The following is a 21,098-nucleotide window of genomic DNA, read 5'->3' as shown; positions in this document are numbered from 1 at the left end:
AACTGACAATTTTGAAGTGAAAGGCAGTGTAAGGGGTAACAATTGTAGAGGGAGACCTAAGCTTGATGCATTAACAAGATTCAAATGCATTCAGGTTGTGGTAATTAAGCTTCGCTGAAGAGGCTTACACAGGGTAGACTAGCGTGGAGAGCTGCATCAAACAAGTATTTGGACTGAAGATCACTATAACAACAACAACAACAACAAAATTTCCCACAAATTGCTATAACCAGATATTTTTACAGGTTGACTGATTCCAGTTTTGACTTACTGATACGAGGGTCGTCCACAAAGTAAGTTCCGTTTCTATTTCTAACCATGGCAGCGCAACGATCGCAGTTCTGAGCATGTGTGGCAGTTACTCTGACTCAAGGAGAAGACATGTACGCCATTTTCAGATCGCTGCTGCCGACGTGTGCTTCTTTATAATGTCAGCCGTAATTGAAAATGCTGCTGTGATTTGTTTTCTAAATGCAAAGAAAGTTAAACCAAAGGAAATTCATCGACAAATCTGCAAGGTTTACGGACAAAATGCTATGAGTGATTCAATGGTTAGAAGATGGGCCAGACTGTTCAGTGAAGGACGTGATCAAGTGCATGATGAAGAACGAAGTGGACGCCCGTCTGTGGTTAGTGATGAACTGGTTCACACAATTGAAGATAAGATTAAGCACAACTGTTAAGTTGACATTTAGAGCCCTTGCTATGGAAGTTCTGCAAACAACACAATCACTAATTCATGAAATTGTTACTGAAAAACTGAAATTTTGAAAACTTTGCTCACATTTGGTACCCAGAATTCTTACTGAACAACACAAAAAACAATGGATGGGCATTGCACTTCAGTTTCTGACATGCTACAATGAAGAAGGCGATGGTTTTCTTTCTCAGGTAGTCATGGGGGATGAAACTTGGGTAGCATATGACACCCCTGAACAAAATGGCAAACGATGGAATGGAGGCACGCTTCATCCCCAACAAAGGTTAAGCCTAAGCAAATCTTGAAACCTCAAAAAGTCACGTGCACCTTTTTTTGGGACAGAAAAGGCATTTTGCTGATTGATTTCTTACCACGGGGCCAAACAATCAATGCACGTGGTTACTGCGAGACCATTAAGAAATTGCACCGCACAATACAGAACAAGTGCCGAGGATTACTGTCAAAAGGTGTTGTCTTTTTTCCACGATAATGCCTGACCTCACACGGGGAATGTGACCAAACAACTCTTACGGGAATTTCACTGGGACGCATTTGATCATCCTCCGTTCAGTCTGGACCTCGCTCCTAGTGACTTTCATCTCTTATTACACCTAAAATCTGTCCTAGGTGGTCAACACTTCAACGATGATGACGAGCTGAAAGAACATGTTACCACATGGTTGACTACACAGGCGGCAACCTTCTATGAAGAAGGCATACGAAAACTTGTGCCACGCTATGACAAGTGCCTACAAAATTTTGGAAGCTATGTAGAAAAGTAGTTTAACAGTTGTAGATTTTTGTACAGTAAATATTTTTTCTGTATCTGTATATGTTTGTTTTATATAACCAAACGGAACTTACTTTGTGGACATACAGTATACATGATACTTTCCTGTGTTTTGTGAAGTGCACAGTTTTGCATTTCTCTACATTTAAGACAAATGCTAAAGTTTTCACTACTTTGAAGCTTTATTAAGATGTGAATGAATATATGTGCAAATTTTTTCGTATAATACATTGTAGATACCTGCATCATCTGCAGGTAAGGCTGAGAGATCATTAATGCACATCATGGACAGCAAGAGTCCCAACATATATCCATGGGGCACACATGAAGTTACTTCTACTTCTGTCAGTGACTCTTGTGTCATCCCTACCAAGAAATCATGAATCTATTCACAAATTTTATTCGATACCGCCATCCGGTTGTGCTTTAGTTAACAAGCATTGATGTGGTACAGAGTCAGATCATCAACAAAATGGGACAGTAGTTTCATATATCACTTGTACTACCCTGTGGTACTGTGGTAGATGTATGTGAGCTGTACTTTGTTCCAACCATTGTGCAGAGTTTTCTGTTTGGGAATCCATTGTATATTATGGTTGAAATGAGAGGTAGCTCATTAGCAAATGGTCAGAGATTCCATTGGGCCCCAGAGCATTGTTTAATTTTAACAGTTTCAGCTATTTTTTGAGTACTCTTACACTAATATCTTTATCATTCATCTTCGTAGTGGCATGAGAATTAAACTGGGGCAGTACTCGTGTGTTTTTCCTTGTAAAGTAACATTTGAAAACAGAGTTAAGCATTTCTTCTTTTGCTTTGCTATCTGTCCTATGCTGAGGAATAAGAGACAGTTGTACCCTCTATGGCATTGTATAGAAATCTGTAGACTGTGATGCTCTCTGCAGAATATCAACTGAGAAGATTTTGAGCAACTTAAATCTTAAAATATGATGACACCACACCAAATTCAGCTATGCAGGTAAGTTGCAGCGTTGGTGTACTGCACTCACACAGACATTACTGATTGTTTTGTTTATGGTGTTATTTGGTGCTTGCATCATGGTGGCAGAGCATTTATGGCATTTGTGTATTATTGTATAGTACAAAGGAGATTGCTTGTATACTATACCACAGCTCCACATATTAGCAAAAAGTAGACATTCCAAAGGAGGTGCAAACAATGAATATTGGACAACAATATTAGTAACAGTGACCACTTGTTAAGAGGGTGACTAGTACAGACACAACCTGATTGCAGAAAAGGTGCTCCCCATGATACACACAGCCATTATAATTCTCTTGAACTGCAATACAAGTGAACAGCTCTGTTCTCAAACACTATATTTGTTGTGAGCCATGTAAATACATTCAATGTTTGTACATCAGCAGAGGAAACTGATCACTGTCATGATCACCTGCGAGAAATCATAGAAGAGCTGAACACAATCGGTGATTTAATACAGATTTTGCTTGATGATACTGTATATGAGTCCAGCACAGAAGCCTGCAAGTACAATAACAAAACAGCAAACACATTATTCAAAAGACTAAAGGGCTTTCACAAGGAGCATATTCAGGGCTTAAAACTATAACTGACACGCATTTGCCAACCTCAGTGGTTCATCAACATGCCTACATAGACATTACATTGCTTATCATCAAATTGTGTTCTTTCCTAGGTGATATAGAAGCCTGGCATGACTCTAACCGTTTCCAGAGATGAAAATTGCATGCAAATCTAGACGAGGAACCCAAGGATATAGTTAACAGGATTGCTGTTACAACTGACACATTTGGGCATTTGAAGCAAATTTTGAAATCAAATTGTGAAGATGGAAAGATGCTTAGCCAAAGCCACCTTAACATCTGAGAAAACCTCAATGCTTCTACTTCAAGCAGTTTCGTGGCTCTCAGCGCCACCTTCCTTGAATGCCATAAACCTATCCAGGCACTACTAAGCACTAGGAGATGATGAGGATACATATAGGAAAGTACTTGCCCCCAAACTGCTGTGCACATTCCCAGAAGAAATCTGCAGACACTGGCATCTTGGTGCACAAAGGCAAAAGATCAAAGGGAATCTTACACAACAATGGAGTTTCTGAATGAAGAGGTTGATGGCGCTATTACCACTTGCAAGATGTGGAGGTACCATTACAGAAGAGCATTATGTACCCACAGTATCTTTCATTTGAAGTTAAACGAAAGGTGACAAGAAGAAGAAACAAAAAAAATTCAGAGCCCCTTTTGCGAGTACTGCAGAAAAAGGGGCCATAGGAGCCAATATTGCTGAAAGGTTGCAAGTTTACAGGCTATAATAGATATTCTGAAGAAAATTAACAAATGCTGCATTTTATGCCATAGATGTGGCCACAACAAAAATCAGCACTTTAAATAGGGAAAATCATCCTGTGCAAAATGTAAGGATGAGCACAACATTTTCATCTGTAATAGACAATTCATGACAGTGAACAAGAGTGAAATGATGACTTCCAAGTTCACATAGTTGCTGACTGGTCATGTGATTATCAGAGGACCAACTTTTTGGAGTAAACTGACATGTGCCATACTAGACACAGGGAGTCATCCACTTGATAACTCAGTGTCACTTAACAACTGAGTCATCCTACATTTCATCCCTCTCAAGAAAAAAGGTTCATTTTGGTATGATAGGATACTTCACCAGTGTCCACATGTCAGTTACAGCTTTCAAAAACAGCAATAAATTCCGACATCAACTGACTGTACCACAAGGTGTTGGAGATATGGCCTTGAGGGATGGTACATAGGTGGCAGATCCAATAGGAGACACTGAATGTCTCCCCAAATACCACTGGTTTTTCTTCCCACAGTCTTTGGATACATTTTTAATGTAATCCAAATTGGTAGTGCTGTTAATCAGGCAATCGTCAAGTTCATTCATGGTAGCTTTAATAATATGTCTGATGAGTGCAGTGAGTCAGTGTCCTGCTTTTTGGACATTGAGACAATATTGGCATTACAGAGCATCAAGAGCGAGAGTTGACACCCATGCATAAACCTGTCTCACATGAGTTCCAAGAGTCATACTGATTGGAGAATGTCTGCTAAGTTATATGAATATCTCAGAAGTAGTATATACCAAACACCTGCTGAAACACACCTCTGTCCCTTATAAAAAAAGTTGAAAGGAATGAAGAGTGCTGTCAGTTCTTCCTTTTGTTTATTATGAAAACATGTCAGACTACATTAAGAGGGATCATGTAGAAGTTGCATCTGAGGACTGTATGTTTGGAAACACATTTTACCTGTCACACCACATAATGGAGAAACACAGCAGTGAAAGCCTCATATACAACATTGTATTCAATAGGTCATCACATTAACTGGACTCTCCATTTTTGAATGGTGCTGTTGAGACAAGACCAATTTTACTTTCAGGCATCCTCACCACCTTGTTACAGTTTTTTTGACTTCCAACGGGATTAATGTATGATATGGAATAAGCCTTCTTACAGTTGACCTTGACCAAAGAGGACGGAGATCTTGCTAGGTTCTTGCAATATTGTGCTGAACAAACTGAGAATGGTGCCTGCACCACTAAGATCGTGTGATAATCTATTGCTTAAAATATTTTCCATTTGTACTTGCTCTAATCCCCTTCCTTCTATCAGCAGCTACAAGGAAGCTAGAAGCAGAAAGTAATGATAAATATGCCCAAGTGTCAGTACTTGTAGACATTTCTACACTGATGGACAATTTTGTAGCTTGTGTGAGAGATGGTGATGAGGCTGCAATGACCTGACCACAATGTTCCTGCAAATAAGCCTTCAACTTTCGAAATGGGTGATTAATTCCAGAGACATGAAGGCCATATGACAAGCCAAAGGCCTTAGAAGCAACTCTTTACCTTGAGTTTTGAGAATTATCTGGAATAATGGAGATGACTCTATATCCACTGACTACCAGAACATAGCTGGAGATTTGACTGGCACACTGGCAACCACCAGAAACATTCTTTGTGCAGTAGCTCAGTTTTACATACTCTTAGTCTGTTCACACACATTGTGATTGTTGCTAAACTAAACCTTCAAGACACTTGGCTTAGGGTTCTTGCTTGGGAGGAAGTTTTGTTCACAGATCTTGCATGTAGTTGGCACTCTTGGATTTCAAAACTTCATTATCTGTCATTGTGCACTCTGTCATGGATAGATATGATAGGCAAAAGTGAGTGTGCAGAGGTGCAAGTGTTCTGTGATGCATCTGAAAGAGCCTGTGATGCTGTTTTGTATGTTCTGGCAACTGGTGAAGTTGGTTACATAGGACATATCGTTTGTAGGTAGAACAAGCTAGCACCAATCAATAAGGTAAACTTATCTAGATTGGAATTGCTTGTTGCATTTCTCACCTCACAGCTGCTTTGTTACTTTTGCCAGGAAACAGATTTTGATGATGCTAACAGAGCTACCTTGTAGAAGGATTTGGCAGTCATATTACAAAATGATCTAGACAAATAGAAGACCTTCATTCGTGATTGGGTGACAGAAATACTGACTTACACTACACCCAGTCAATGAAGGCACTGTCCTATAAGCTAGAATCCCCCAAATCGCCTCTCATGGGGACTGGAAGCAGAGATACTAATAACACTTCTCATATGTTGGTGTGGCCCACAAACAGCCATAGTCACCGGACGTCGCAGCTCCACCTAAATCAAACTAGGAGCCAAAACCCAAACAAATGACATTCTGAGCATCACCACTGAACCCTTACTGACCATCAATAAATGTTCATACTGGCAAATACTGGATACAGCTGCCCTTGTATTTTGACTTACTGATATCATGAAGAACAAGATTAGAAGTACCAGAAGTTTGAGTGCTCTCGAATTACAAAAGGTCCATTCATATTGTATCAGACAAGTTCAAGAGGAACAATTCACTGCTGAACTCTGTGGATTTTTTAAGGAGGAACAGTCACCCAAAGCATCAAATATTGTTCGATAAACCCTTTCCTGTCTGATTGTGTGACTTGGCGTGGTGGTAGCCTGCAGTGTGTTGCATTTTCCAATTCAGAGATGCAGTCGGTTAGCCTAGAAGGATATCATCATGTCAAGGAGCTTCTGATCAAATCTATGCTTGTAAGACTGAGTCACCTTAGTGTAAGCACTGTCCTAAAACTGCGTGAAGAGTTTTGGATTTTGCATGGATTGCATGTGTTAAGAGTTCTTCACTCAAGATAATAAATAGCCATCAGTAAGAAGAAATAGAAGTGCCAGTACCACTGGACAAAGTTCGAGCCACAAGACCATTCTCTGTGACAGGCATTGATTTCGCTGGACCATTATATGTGAAAATTGGTCATGAAACGGAGAAGTCCTACATGGTCCTATTTGCGCGTGTCACAACACCTGCAATTCATATTGAACTGGCTACTGATATGTGCATCAATAGATTTCTGATAGCCATGCATGTGCAGGATCGAATCACATGGAAATACATACCACCACGGTGGCTTGGTTGAGACACTGGTGGGAACATACGATAGGCTTTGCCAAAGGTTGCTAGAGGAAGTTACTTGATTGCTCTAAGGTGGATGAAGAGAGTCTAAACACAAATGTGATAGGAATAGAAACTGCAATAAACTCAAGATCCATCACTCAAGAAGAGACTGATATAGCATTGACACCAGCCACATTCTTAAATAGTGGCAAATTGCTAAATAGTCGATATGGGCCAGAACCAGCAATTAGGAAATATCTTGTCAGAGGGTGTTCCGACTGAGACGAAAGATCAACAAGGACATTTGGTGTAGATGGAAAAATGAAAACCTCCTATTGCTAAAAAGAAGAAAACTAAAATTGGAGAAATTGTTCTACTTCAGGGAATCAAACCATAACATTTGTTTAAGAGAATAGTGATGAAGGAGGTACAGCGTGACAGAGACGACAAAATCAGATCCATTATTATTCGACAGCTGGATAGGATGAATATCTATCTACTGGTCCCACTGATCCACCCTGTTAAGATCTGGATGGGGAGGATGTTGAGAAATGAGAGATTGTTACACCATTTGTAAGCATCTCATAAATAACTGTATACTGAGGTGCCATCTGCAGCATGTGTGTGTGATATGACTATAACTGTAATGGATGCTGTGAATAAAGCTGTGTGGGTGCTGATGCTACTGTGTTGAATTTCGTTAAACAGTTGTAAGTAGTAACATTTTGACCCAAATGCCACTGATAGCCTTTGCATATACCCAGAACTACTTTGAATTTTGTGGGAGATCTTTTGATATGATTCAGCAACAGCAATTGTTGAAGGCTTTATGCATCGCCCTCTTCACCTCCAAATGTGTTTTGTTTAGCATCTCTCAATCTATATGCCTATGGTTTGTTTTGTACGTATTATGCAGTAGTCTCTATTTCTTAGAAGTTTCTTCACAGTGACTGTATGCCACAGAGGGTCCCTACTTCCCTCATTAACTATTCTAGTAGGTAGGTGGGTGTAAGGTGTACAGTATAGGTGAGATATTCTAGACCACCTCAAGAAAAGTGTAATAATCATAATCCAAGTACCAAAGAATGCAGATGCTGACAAGTGAGAGTATTTAAAAATAGATTAAAGAAAGAGAAAACTGACATTTATAGCATTTGTAGGTTTAGAAATGACTTTCAACAATACTGACTGAAATACATTCTTTCAAATTATGGAATTACAATGGATAAATACTAGGCATGAAAGGTTGCCTACGATCTATGTAGAAACAAAACTGCAATTCTAAGCATCAGGCATGAATGGGAGGCAGTTACTGAGAAGGGAGTGTGAGATTGTTGTCCCCCCCCCCCCCATGTTACAATATGGTCAGAAGCAGAATCAATGCAGTAGAAAATGCCTGCATGTCAGAGAGCAAAATTTGATCACTTGCACAAAAAAGGCAAGACAAGCTGCAGGGAGCTGTACAGTAATTAATCTCACTGACAAACATCTGGACAGGTATACAGTTAAGATCCTTGCTAATGAGCTACATTTTGCACCCACTTCAAAAATGCTACCAATAGCGAATTACATCAGCATGTTGTAGCTTTGTTCCCACTAGAATCAGCAGAAGAGATTTGCTATGAAACCTGTAGAGCACAATAATTGTATGTTAAGTTCTAACACCTCAAACAAAGAAGAGTAGCACTGATGAATCTGCAGAAGGACGAGAAAAATGTAACTCTGCCAGTTTACAAGGGCAACACTGTGGCCCTAATGTAGCATGCAGACTACAATAAAAAGATTTTTGATATTTTGAGTGAGGTTACCTACAGACAGCTAGATGTTAATCATATGGATGATATCAAGATGACTCCGCTAAATGATTCAGTCTTGCTACATAACATTAAATAGCATAGAACAAGAGCAGCTGTACAGCTATGACTGAATGGCCTTCCTAAGGCATACAAGGAAGATATTCCCCTAAGACCCATAGTAATACTGGCAGACCTTTATTCCAGTTAGGAAAATACCTGAAACACGTTCTTATTGAATATGATGGGAAGTCTGAAAGCCACATTCACAACTCTGCTCACTTTGTACACCACATCAGAGAACTGTGACTCCAGCATACAGATATGATGGTCAGTTTCAACGTAGTCTCCCTCTTTGTAAGAATCCCACTTACTGAATTCTTAGTGCTAATTGTGGAAAAATTCAATGACTGTTTCACTGGACATTTTACACACTTCTGACGTCAACTTACTTCCCTTTCAATGAAAAATATTATGAACAAACTGATGGCATGTCATGGTGGAGCTATACAAGGAACACTGGAGCAAAGCCATTAGAATCTGCCAAGTTCAAACCAATGTATTTCTGTCGATAAATGGATGGCATGCTTGTTTATGATTAAATGGAGCAAAAAATCTTGAAGAGTTCCTTGAACATTTAAACTTTTTGTATCTTAATATAAAATTATTGGTGGAACTTGGAAAGAAGACAATGTACCTCTTCTAGACATGTTAGTTAAGAGAAAACCCGATGGATACCTGGGTCCATTGTTAAAGTATATAGAAATCACATGCATGGTGACTCTTTATTTCCTCACCTTGTGTCTTTTATATATTTCTTCGACATTTCAGTCTTCCCTTCTTTGCTCAGTAGCCACGCCATCTGAGTTTGGTCAGTGACGTGAAGAACCTAATAGATAATAAAATCAACTTCAAACACAAACTTAAGTCATATGTGGCACAACTGTGAAATATGGAATTATCTTGATAGCACAGTTATTTATTAAGCAATGCACATTCAAAATTTCATCAGACAGAAGCTGTGGGATAACATGTACAAAGGAATTAAGTGTAACAAATATGTACATCTAACATAATTATGCATATTAGTATCCGTATAGGGAATTTTCAATTAATATCACATTTAAATTGAAATTAAGTAAAAGACTCACAAAAGTGAGCACATATACTGAATGACATACAGGTCTCATATAAGCATATTTGATAGTCCCATTGTCTTTTCGAAGAGAATAAATGCCAAACTAACTGTAGCGGTTAAGCTATCCAGAAAATAAATGAAGGCATTGGCTATTGTAACGAAATCAAAGAGTGTAAAAAGAAACCACACATAGTGATGAACTACATGTCAGAACATTGTGATCAACTGAGCAAAGATACATTTATGCTACTTATATAGAGAAGCAGCTCATAGTGACATTAGATAAAATTTACATAATATGAAATGTGCGTCACAAGGTAACAATGTGAACAATGATACATGTGAAGTCAAAAATCAAAACAGAAGACATATTTGCAACCATTAATGGTGTAGCACAATGTAAACATAAAACCGACATGATCACAAAATAAAATAAAATGTGAGTTGAGAAAGGGAGTTTCCAACCGCAACAAGCTAAAATGTTAGATGAATAAAAAATCTACTCACCAGACATCAGTTTCTCACGACTCCGGTTGGAACTAGCTCTACAACATCTTGGTTCTCACCACCCACCTGGTCTTAATTTACGTTAGTTCCATCTGTCTCAGCATTTATTCACTGTACCTACTCCTTTCTTCACTCCACGTTAGTTTTCTAAATCTTTCATTTTCTGACTTCTCTATTTTGTGCCGTTCCCCCTCCCACCTCTGTTACATAAAATGCACTTAGCTTTTCACTCTTATTAACTCGTGCACAATGTTTCAGAATTAATCTTTGTTTTGCATATTACCCTGTCTTCCACCTTTAAGCACTCAGGTTTTCAAATCTTGTCCAGTGCAGTCCCCAACAATCAGTCTTTCCTTCTTATCCCGTCCAGTAAGTCTCCCCTTACCCGGAGTTCTGGGTGACTTTTCTGAACTGTACACCTTTCCCTAAAATTCCCCAGTCCTTTTCCTTCACCCCTCTTCCTTCCCCTTCAACTCATCTGCCAGAAGAAGGAGCCACTGTCTCCAAAAGCTTGTAGATGTCAAATCCTTTTGTGTGGTTGTTTCCCTGCTGCTGCTTGGTGAGTAGATTTTTTAATCTATCCATTTACATTATATTATCAGTAATTGATTATTTTCATTATTATAAAATGTTAAGTGAGTATGAACAAATTTAGTCATGTCACAGTATTCAAACATATAATAAATAACCTACAGCAGTAACATTTAGGTATGACTTAGTGAGTGAGTGGCAACAGCTTGAAATAAAATAGAAGCTAGTGTTATAATTGAAAGAATTAACAAAAATTAAGAGCATAATGCTATAAAATTTAATCTTAATAACAGTCTAGCTGTTAAAAGTTTGTAATCATCATCAACTAAAGTGTTATTTGAGTGTGACTAATTGTAGTCAAATTACAATAATCGAACATATAATAGCTGACATAGAGTGGCTTCAACTATGACTAAAACAGAAGTTAATATTACAATTGTCCACAGCTCGTGGTCTCGCGGTAGCGTTCTCGCTTCCCAAACACGGGGTCCTGTGTTTGATTCCCGGCGGGGTCAGTTATTTTCACCTGCCTCGAGATGACTGGGTATTGTTGTATTGTCATTGCCGTCGTCATCATCATCATCATCATCATCATCATCCATACCCATTATGGATGGAGGACGGCAATGGCAAACCATCTCCATTAGGACCTTGCCTAATATGGCAGTGCGGGTCTCCCATATTGTTCCCCTATGCTCTGTCAATCTGTCAAGAAGCAGGGACGTCATTACCAATATTACAATTAATGTTCTTTGTAGTGGGTAACAGTATAGCAAGGCAACAAATCCATGCATATCGTGGTTGAGCATGCAGAGTTAAGATTATTATTTGCCAAAAACTGATGCCTTAGCACACATAATGCTGAAGTATTGGTCGCGCTATTTCATAAGTAATGAATTCCATATGTAAACCTTGTTAAATGTAATGTAATATGAATGTATACAGGGTGGTCCGAATGAAACTTGTCTAGCTTGAAGGGGGAAACCAGATGGTGCTATGGTTGGCCCGCTAGATGGCGCTGCCATAGGTCAAACGGATATCAACTGCATTTTTTTAAATAGGAACCCCCATTTTTATTACATATTCTTGTAGTATGTAAAGAAATATGAATGTTTTAGTTGGACCTCTTTTTTCGCTTTGTGATAGATGGCGCTGTAATAGTCACAAACGTATAAGTACGTGGTGTCACGTAACATTCTGCCAGTGCCGACGGTATTTGCTTAGTGATACATTACCTGTGTTAAAATGGACTGTTTACCAATTGCAGAAAAGGTCGATATCATGTTGATGTATGACTATTGTGATTAAAATGCCCAAGGGATGTGTGCTATGTATAATGCTTCGTATCCTGGACGACATCATGTAAATGTCTGGACCATTCGCTGGATAGTTACGTTATTTAAGGAAACAGGAAGTGTTCAGCCACATGTGAAATGTCAACCATGACCTGCAACAAATGATGATTCCCAAGTAGGTGTTCTAGCTGCTGCCGTGGCTAATCCACACGTCAGTAGCAGACAAATTGCGCGAGAATCAGGAATCGCAAAAACGTCGGTGTTGAGAATGCTACACCAACATCGATTGCACTCATACCATATTTCTGTGCACCAGGAATTGCCTGGCGATGACTTTGAACATCGTGTACAGTTCTGCCATTGGGCACAAGAGAAATTGCGGGACGATGACAGATTTTTCGCACACGTTCTATTTAGCGACGAAGCGTCATTCACCAACAGCGGTAACATAAACCGGCATAATATGCAGTATTGGGCAACGGAAAATCTACAATGGCTGCGACAAGTGGAACATCAGCGACCTTGGCGGGTTAATGTATGATGCGGCATTATGGGCGGAAGGAGAATTGGCCCCCATTTTATCGATGGCAATCTATACGGTACAATGTATGCTGATTTTCTACGTAGTGTTCTACCGATGTTACTACAAGATGTTTGACTGCATGACAGAATGGCGATGTACTTCCAACATGATGGATGTCCGGCACATAGGTCATGTGCGGTTGAAGCGGTATTGAATAGCATATTTCATGACAGGTGGATTGGTCGTCGAAGCACCGTACCATGGCCCGCATGTTCACCGGATCTGACGTCCCCGGATTTCTTTCTGTGGGGAAAGTTGAAGGATATTTGCCATCGTGATCCACCGACAACGTCTGACAACATGCGTCAGCGCATTGTCATTGCACTTGTGAACATTACGGAAGGCGAACTACTCGCTGTTGAGAGGAATGTCATTACATGTATTGCTAAATGCATTGAGGTTGATGGACCTCATTTTGAGCATTTATTGCATTAATGTGGTGTTTACAGGTAATCACGCTGTAACAGCATGTTTTCTCAGAAATGATAAGTTCACAAAGGTACATGTATCACATTGGAACAACCGAAATAAACTGTTCAACGTAACTAATTTCTGTATTTTAATTTAAAAAACCTACCTGTTACCAACTGTTCATCTAAAATTGTGAGCCATATGTTTGTGACTATTACAGCGCCATATATCACAAAGCGAAAAAAGTGGTCCAACTAAAACATACATATTTATTTACGTACTACACGAATATGTAATAAAAAATGTGGGTTCCTATTTTAAAAAAACGCAGTTGATATCCATTTGACCTATGGCAGTGCCATCTAGCGGGCCAACCGCAGCACCATCTGGTTTCCCCCTTCAAGCTAGACAAGTTTCGCTCTTTTTGTTTTTTTGTTTGACGCTTATTCCGTGAGATATTTGGCCTGGTCACGATCAATGGACCACCCTGGGTAGCCGTATGGAAATGCAGAATTATACATAACAAAAATAACCTCTTGGAATTAGTAGTGAACCCCAGACATTCATAAGGTTAACCGCAATGTAATGTACATATAATATAACTGCGTTCAAGATGAAAAGTTAAATTTATTGTTCCCACAAAGTAAAACTAATGGAATGGGAGCATACACACGTGGTGATAAAATTGTAAAATGAGTCACATGAGAAGTATGAAGTGCTCATAATGGCAAAATGCGAAGTACTGATGTGATACGCAGCATCTGTAATTAATGGAGCTAAACAGCGAATTATACCCATTTTTTTGGGATGTTGCTATCTCACCAGGCTTCCTCTATCAATTAACTCCATTTTGAGTTGGAGCCACTGTTGGCTGAAGTGACTGTGCAGTTCCATTAATTACAAATGCTGCATATTCCATTAATACTACTTTGCATTTCACTATCATGAGTACTTCGTACTACTCATTTGACTTACTTTACAATTTTATCACAACAAGCATAAGCTGACATTCCTTGGGTTCACTTTGTGAGCACAATAAATCTGATTTATCATCGTGAATGTAGTTACATTATATGTACATTACATTGTGGTTAAACTTATGAATGTCTGGCATTCACTACCAACACCAAAAGGTTATTTTTCATATGTACAAGTCTGCATTTCCATACTGCTATATGCATTCACATTTCATTACATTACATATAACAACATGTACGGACAGAAACCTTTATTTCCGAAATAGTATGACCACTATTTCGGCATTATGCATGCCAAGACACGATCCTAACTCTGTATCCACCATCATGCATGCATGGATATGTGCTGTCCTCGTGCATCTACTTCAAAGGTAGGCTCTTGTGTGGTCCAGTATTATACAACTACACTTTTTCATTAAAAAAAAAAGAGAGAGAAGTTGGAAAGTTTTAATTCAAGTTGTTGCCAGTCACCTAGGCTTATCTGAGTGGTTCTATTGCATGTCCGCTATCATATGTCTGATTATTGTAATATGACTACAGTTTGTCACACTCAAGTAATATTCTAGATTGTGAAGATTGTAAACTTAACAACAGCTAGACTGTTATTACAATTGAGTGTTATATAATTACACATTTAAAAAGTTCTTTTAATTGTAATAGTAGCTTCTATTTTATAAGTTGTTGACAGGCATAAAGGCATACCTAAATGGTTCTGTTGTATGCCATTTATTATATATTTGTCTATTGTAATATGACTACATTTGGTCCTATTAATGTAATGTTTTAGCTTGTGGTGGTTAGAAATGCATTCTTTCACAACTTATATTTTATTTTGTTTTGCGATCTATATTGGTTTTGTGTTTACTTTGTACCTCACCAGTTAATTGGCGCCACAATGTTAACTTAGAAGCCACATTCCATGCTATGTAAATTTTTTCTAGTGTCAGAAAGAGCTCCTTCTCTATATAAGTACCATAAATGTATCATTGTCAAGCTGTCTACAATGTTCTGACATGTAAATCATCGATATGTGTGGTTTCTGTGTAAAATTCAAACAATGGAAAATCCGGGACGGAATGTAACAATACCAGAGAAGGAAAGTTGCTACTCACCAAATAGCGGATTGCTGAGTCGCCACTACAAATAGATTCACACAATTACAGCTTTTGACCATTAAGACCTTTGTCAGCTGTAGACACACACACACACACACACACACACACACACACACACACACATACACACACACACACTCACACGCTAACACAACTTGCGCACACGTCTGCAGTCTCAGAGAACTGAAACCACACTGCTAGCAGCAGCACAAGTGCATGATGGGCGTGGCGACTGGTTGGGGGTAAGGAGGAGGCTGGGGCGGGGAGGGGAGGGATAGTATGGTGGGAGTGGAGGACAGTGAAGTGTTGCAGTTTAGACCGAGGGCAGGAGAGAAGGTGTGGAGGGGGGAGGGGATAAGTAGTGGAAAGGAGAGCAATTAAAAGACAGTGTGGCGGTGAAATGAAGGCTGTGTAGTGCTGGAATTGGATCAGGGAGGGGGCTGGATGGGTGAGGACAGTGACTAACAAAGGTTGAGGCCAGGAGGGTAACGGTAATGTAGGATGTATTGCAGCTAAAGTTCCCACCTACGCGATTCGGAAAAGCTGGTGTTGATGGGAAGGATCCATATGGCATAGGCTGTGAAGCACCATCCTATGCTAACCTGTTCATGGGCCATCTAGAGGAATCCTTTCTAAAAACCCAGAATCCTAAACCCCTCCCCTGGTTCAGATTCATTGATGACACCTTTGCAATCTGGATTGAAGGTGGACACCTTATTGACATTCCTCAAGAACCTCAACAACTTCTCCCCCATTTGCTTCACCTGGTCCTACCCAGCCCAACAAGCACCTTCCCACATGTTGACCCCCACCTCAGAGATAGCTACATCAGTACCTCCGTCCATATCAAACCTACTAACCACTAGCAATACCTCCACCTCGACAGCTGCCACCCATTCCATACCAAGGAGTCGCTTCCGTACAGCCTAGCCACCCATGGTCGTCACATCTGCAGTGTCAAGCAGTCCCTCTCAAAATATACTGAGGGTCTCACTGAAGCCTTCACTGACTGTAATTATCCTCCCATCCTTGTACAAAAACAAATCTCCTGTGCCTTATCTTTCCAGTCTCCCACCCCCTCCCAAAGTCCCACAGTCTGGCCACAGAGGAGCATTCCCCTCATAACTCAGTACTATCTTGGACTGGAGCAACTGAATTACATTCTCCGCCAGGGTTTCGATTACCTCTCACCGTGCCCTGAAATGAGAAGTGTCCTTCCCACTATCCTTCCACCTCTCCTACCACGGTATTCCACCATCCACCGAACCTACACTATATACTTGCCCATCCTTACATAACCCCTGCTCCCAGTCCCTTACCTCATGGCTCATACCCCTGTAATAGACCTAGATGCAAGACCTCTCCCATACGCCCTCCTACCGTCACCTACTCCAGTCTGGTCACTAACATCACCTATCCCATCAAAGGCAGGGCTACCTGTGTAACCAGTCATATGATTTACAAGCTAAGCTGCAACCACTGTGCTGCATTCTATGTAGGCATGACAACCAACATGCTGTCTGTCCGCATGAATGGCCACTGACAAACTGTGGCCAAAAAACAAGTGGACCAACCTGTTGCTGAACATGGTGCCAAACATGATATCCCTCATCTCAATGACTGCTTCACAGCCTGTGCCATATGGATCCTTCCCACCAACACCAGCTTTTCTGAATTGCGCAGGTGGGAACTTACCCTGCAATACATCCTACGTTCCCGTAACCCTCCTGGCCTCAACCTTTGTTAGTCACTGTGCTCACCCATCCAGCCCCCTCCCTGATCCCATTACAGCACTGCACAGCCGTCATTTCACCGCCACACCAAGTCTTTTAATTTCTTTTTATTTCTCTCCTTTCCACTACTTATCCCCCCTCCCTCCGCACTTTCTCTCCCGCCCTCCGTCTAAACTGCAACACTTCACTGTCCTCCACTCCCACCATACTACCCCTCCCCCTCCCTGCCCCAGCCTCCTCCTTACCCCCACCCAGTCGCCACTCCTATCATGCACTGGTGCTGCTCTTCGCATTGTTTTCCGCTGACAAAGGCCTTAATGGCCGAAAACTATAATTTTGGAATCTTTTTGTTGTGCCTATCGTGACTCAGCATCTCCGCTATTCTGTGTAAAATTATTCTTTTATTTCATTTGTATGGTCAATTCTAGCACCATCTACCAGCATTCATTCATTTCTTGGATAGTTCAGTCACCACAGTCAGTTTGTCATTGGTTCTCTTCGAATAGAAAACGGCACTGTCAAATATGCCTATACGAGATGAAATCTGTATTATATTCAGTCTATGTGCTCATTTTTGTGAGCCTTTTACTAAATTCTGATTTAAATGTAAATATGATATTAATTGAAAATTCTGTATATGGATGATTAGTATGCGTACTTACATTAATCTGTATGTATTTGTCAGCATTAATTCCTTTGTACACTTTATACTACAGCTTCTGTCTGATAACAAAATTTTGAAACAGACAACCCTTAATAAAGAGTTACACAGTCAAGATATTTCCATATTTCAAGTTGTGCCAAATCTGAATGGTTATCTGCCTCTACCATGGATGTATTTCTCCATCAAATAATGGCAATTAAATCATATCTGATATGATTTACAACTCCTGCCACTACATAGAATGAGAGAGAGAGAGAGAGAGAGAGAGAGAGAGAGAGAGAGAGAGAGAGATATTCCATATCAGGTGGTCCATTTACAGAGATTTTCCCCATTTTACTATCCAGAACTTTTGTACAGATGTGCTAAATGAACAGCCAACAAATTTTAGTGCTTCATTAGTAGGAGCCTCTCAAGTGGAGAAGGACAAAATATTGTTTTGATATTTCAAAAATTGCATTGTGACATTCTGTAAGTTTTATTTCATTTGATTCACTATTTCTGCTCCAAGTGGTACTTGGAGACTTCTATGAATTTTGCTATCTAACGTGTCTCCCAAGTTTAAGTAGCCCAATGTCTTCACATAGTTGAATTAGGTGCCTCTCCTTTTGTGACCTTGTTTTGTATTTTGTTTACAAAGCCTACTAGTTTCATTAATTTTGGTTTCATAGTTTTTGTAATAGATTGAGGTGAAGTTAACCAAAACAAAATTTTCTGCATAAATAAGTGAATTTTGAACCCTCATATATCGTAGGGACACTTGATCCATACTTGTATTAACTATCATTTGAACAAGCATTGTTTATCTGCAAAATATTAAATCTTGATGATATTTAAATTTACCCAGCACAGTTCCCCATGCAAATTAATATTCTGTAGCAACATATTATAAGATCACTCAGTTTGTAGGAAAGTAGTAATAAATACATGTACAAATTCAGTATGTCTTGAATGAAAACTGAAACTTGTTGTTCTATGATTTTTCAATTTTTTAAGTCTTTATTAAACATGGAAAAGGCTAACAAATATCAGAAAATTAATCAAATTTATATTTGGATGTGACTTTTCACCCTGATGCTTTGCAAAACTGATGGATTCAGCAAGTGAAAAAGATTTTCCAATGCATACTTTTGATAATTTGGATGCACCAAGTCACCATTTACTTCCCTTTAATTCTAGACAAAGCCTGCAGCGGGTTGGAGACACTCGTAAAGAAAAATATCTGTTGTTGAGTTGTTCCACTGATGGATTCAGCAAGTGAAAAAGATTTTCCAATGCATACTTTTGATAATTTGGATGCACCAAGTCACCATTTACTTCCCTTTAATTCTAGACAAAGCCTGCAGCGGGTTGGAGACACTCGTAAAGAAAAATATCTGTTGTTGAGTTGTTCCAGCCAAAAGTTCCATTGCAAGGTAGTGTGAGGACGGACATTGTTGTGCAGCATGCCCACTCCTTTTTCAGCATTTGAAATACTCCTTTGAGTTTTTCTAGGGTTTCACAGTATTGTTGTGGGTTGATGGTTTCCCTCTGAGGCAGAAAATGATGCATTATTGGTCCCATAACACTGAGGCTATGATTTTTTGTCTGAAATTGTGATTTTGAAATTTTTGGCAGAGGAGGAGATGATTTGACACTGTTGTGATGACTGCCTTTTTGTCTCAGGCATGTAGTGAGCCCCCTCATTTCATCTCCAGTCACAATAGAGCTCACAAAATCCTTACCTTCTCACCTGATTTTTCTTGTGCTGCTCTATCAACTGTTTTGGAACCCAGCTTGCGCACAGTTTCTGGTATTTAGTCATTTCTTTGAGTGTCTCTTATAAGAGAGTTCCGTAGAGTTGTGGAAACATTGCAGAAGTTTCATCCACTGTCAAATGGAGGTCTTTGTGCATTAGTTCCTCGATTTTTTTTTTCACCATCTCATCGGTCAAAATAGAATCTCTTCCCCTCCTCTGTGTGTCATGGACATTTATTCTGCCTGTAATAAACTCCTTACTCCACTTAAACATGCTCACTCTGTTCATAACACCTTTGCCATAAACTTTTTTGATTCACGAAAAAATTTCGGTCTAGGTGTTATTCCTTCACAGGTAGGATTTCTTACTGACGATGTTTTTCATGCAACTGGACAATAATATGTGGGTTTACGTATTACTGTGTTTCTATGTTGCTTGCTCTGGTCAGAGGATACCAGTCTGCCACTCAATGTTGCCACACCTCGATAAACAGAAAACCACAGCCCTTTATGGTCACAGTACACTTACTTCCTGAACATGCTTCGTATAACATGTGTTCATTATAAAGCCATTTGCTGACAGAATTTGAATCTCTGAGAAGACCATACTGTAACCCATTCTCAAGGAAGAGCATCACTATAAGAAAAAAGGGATTGGGTTCATGAAATTCTTTTAAATTAGCTAAAAAGTCAGCAAGCGTGGGTAATTTGAACAAAAATTATGTTTAAACTGTCAGACTGAATTCTGCAATGAATTGGTTTCTGTTACAGTATCATCCGATAATGATTAGATGAAAACATGTAAAAGGATTAAAAGCAGTTTGAATTCTCATGAAGCTTTCCTCCAGCAGAATTATGTATCTCTGAGTGCGCAACTACATAGCTAAAAAGTTGAAGATGTGCTAATGAGACAGAGACTTTCTGATGAAGTACTTGACTTTTTTTGAGACTGACAAGTTCTGTAGGTTGCACCCTGGAATAAAGGACTAGGTTTAGATCAGAATTTGTGTTATAAAAGTTCAAAAATTAATCTGATTCTAGTTAATCAAATTGAAAGAAGTGGTACTTGCTTATCGTCAAAACCAGAATGACCAAGAAATTGATTTTTCTAAATTCTAAGAATTCAGCTCAAGATAGTGTTTCCTTGTTGGTTTCTCAGGGATCCACCAGAGTGTTTGCACAATTCATACAAAATGTAAGATTGGTGATTCCTGATAGTATCTTTGATAAGAACTATAAATTTTGGGTGAATTTGACATAATGCAGAACTAGCAACTCTTTTGCAATTCATGGGTTTAAAAATCATTTACTGTTGCAATAAATTTTCTATGTTCATCTTCACTCTCATCTATCTCAAATATTATTGACATGAAAGTGGTAAAAACCAGTAGGATTTATTAACAAGATATTAAACAAGGAAATCACAAGAATAGAGCTTCCTAACCCAATTGCATGAAGGCATCAAGCAACTTAAACTTATTATTTTTCCCACCACAGAATTTATGATGACTTTAAGTGCCACTTGGAGAAAACCTTAGTGAATGAAATGACATAAAACATATGGCATGTGCAACACATAAACTGTTCAGCTTAGGTGCCAGTTTTTGCTGCTCTAATATGATTTTTCACTGAATTACAGCATTTCAA

At 39.3% G+C, this 21,098-nt stretch overlaps 1 protein-coding gene across 2 annotated transcripts in view; it reads left to right on the top strand.

The window, feature by feature from the left end:
- Nucleotides 1–21,098, top strand: part of LOC126183229 (multiple inositol polyphosphate phosphatase 1) — a 235,207-nt gene that overhangs the window by 75,609 nt on the left and 138,500 nt on the right. The window lies entirely within an intron of this gene.

The sequence above is a fragment of the Schistocerca cancellata genome, chromosome 1, assembly GCF_023864275.1.
Source record: "Schistocerca cancellata isolate TAMUIC-IGC-003103 chromosome 1, iqSchCanc2.1, whole genome shotgun sequence".
Classification (NCBI taxonomy): domain Eukaryota; kingdom Metazoa; phylum Arthropoda; class Insecta; order Orthoptera; family Acrididae; genus Schistocerca; species Schistocerca cancellata.
This window is presented reverse-complemented; position numbering and strand designations above follow the sequence as displayed.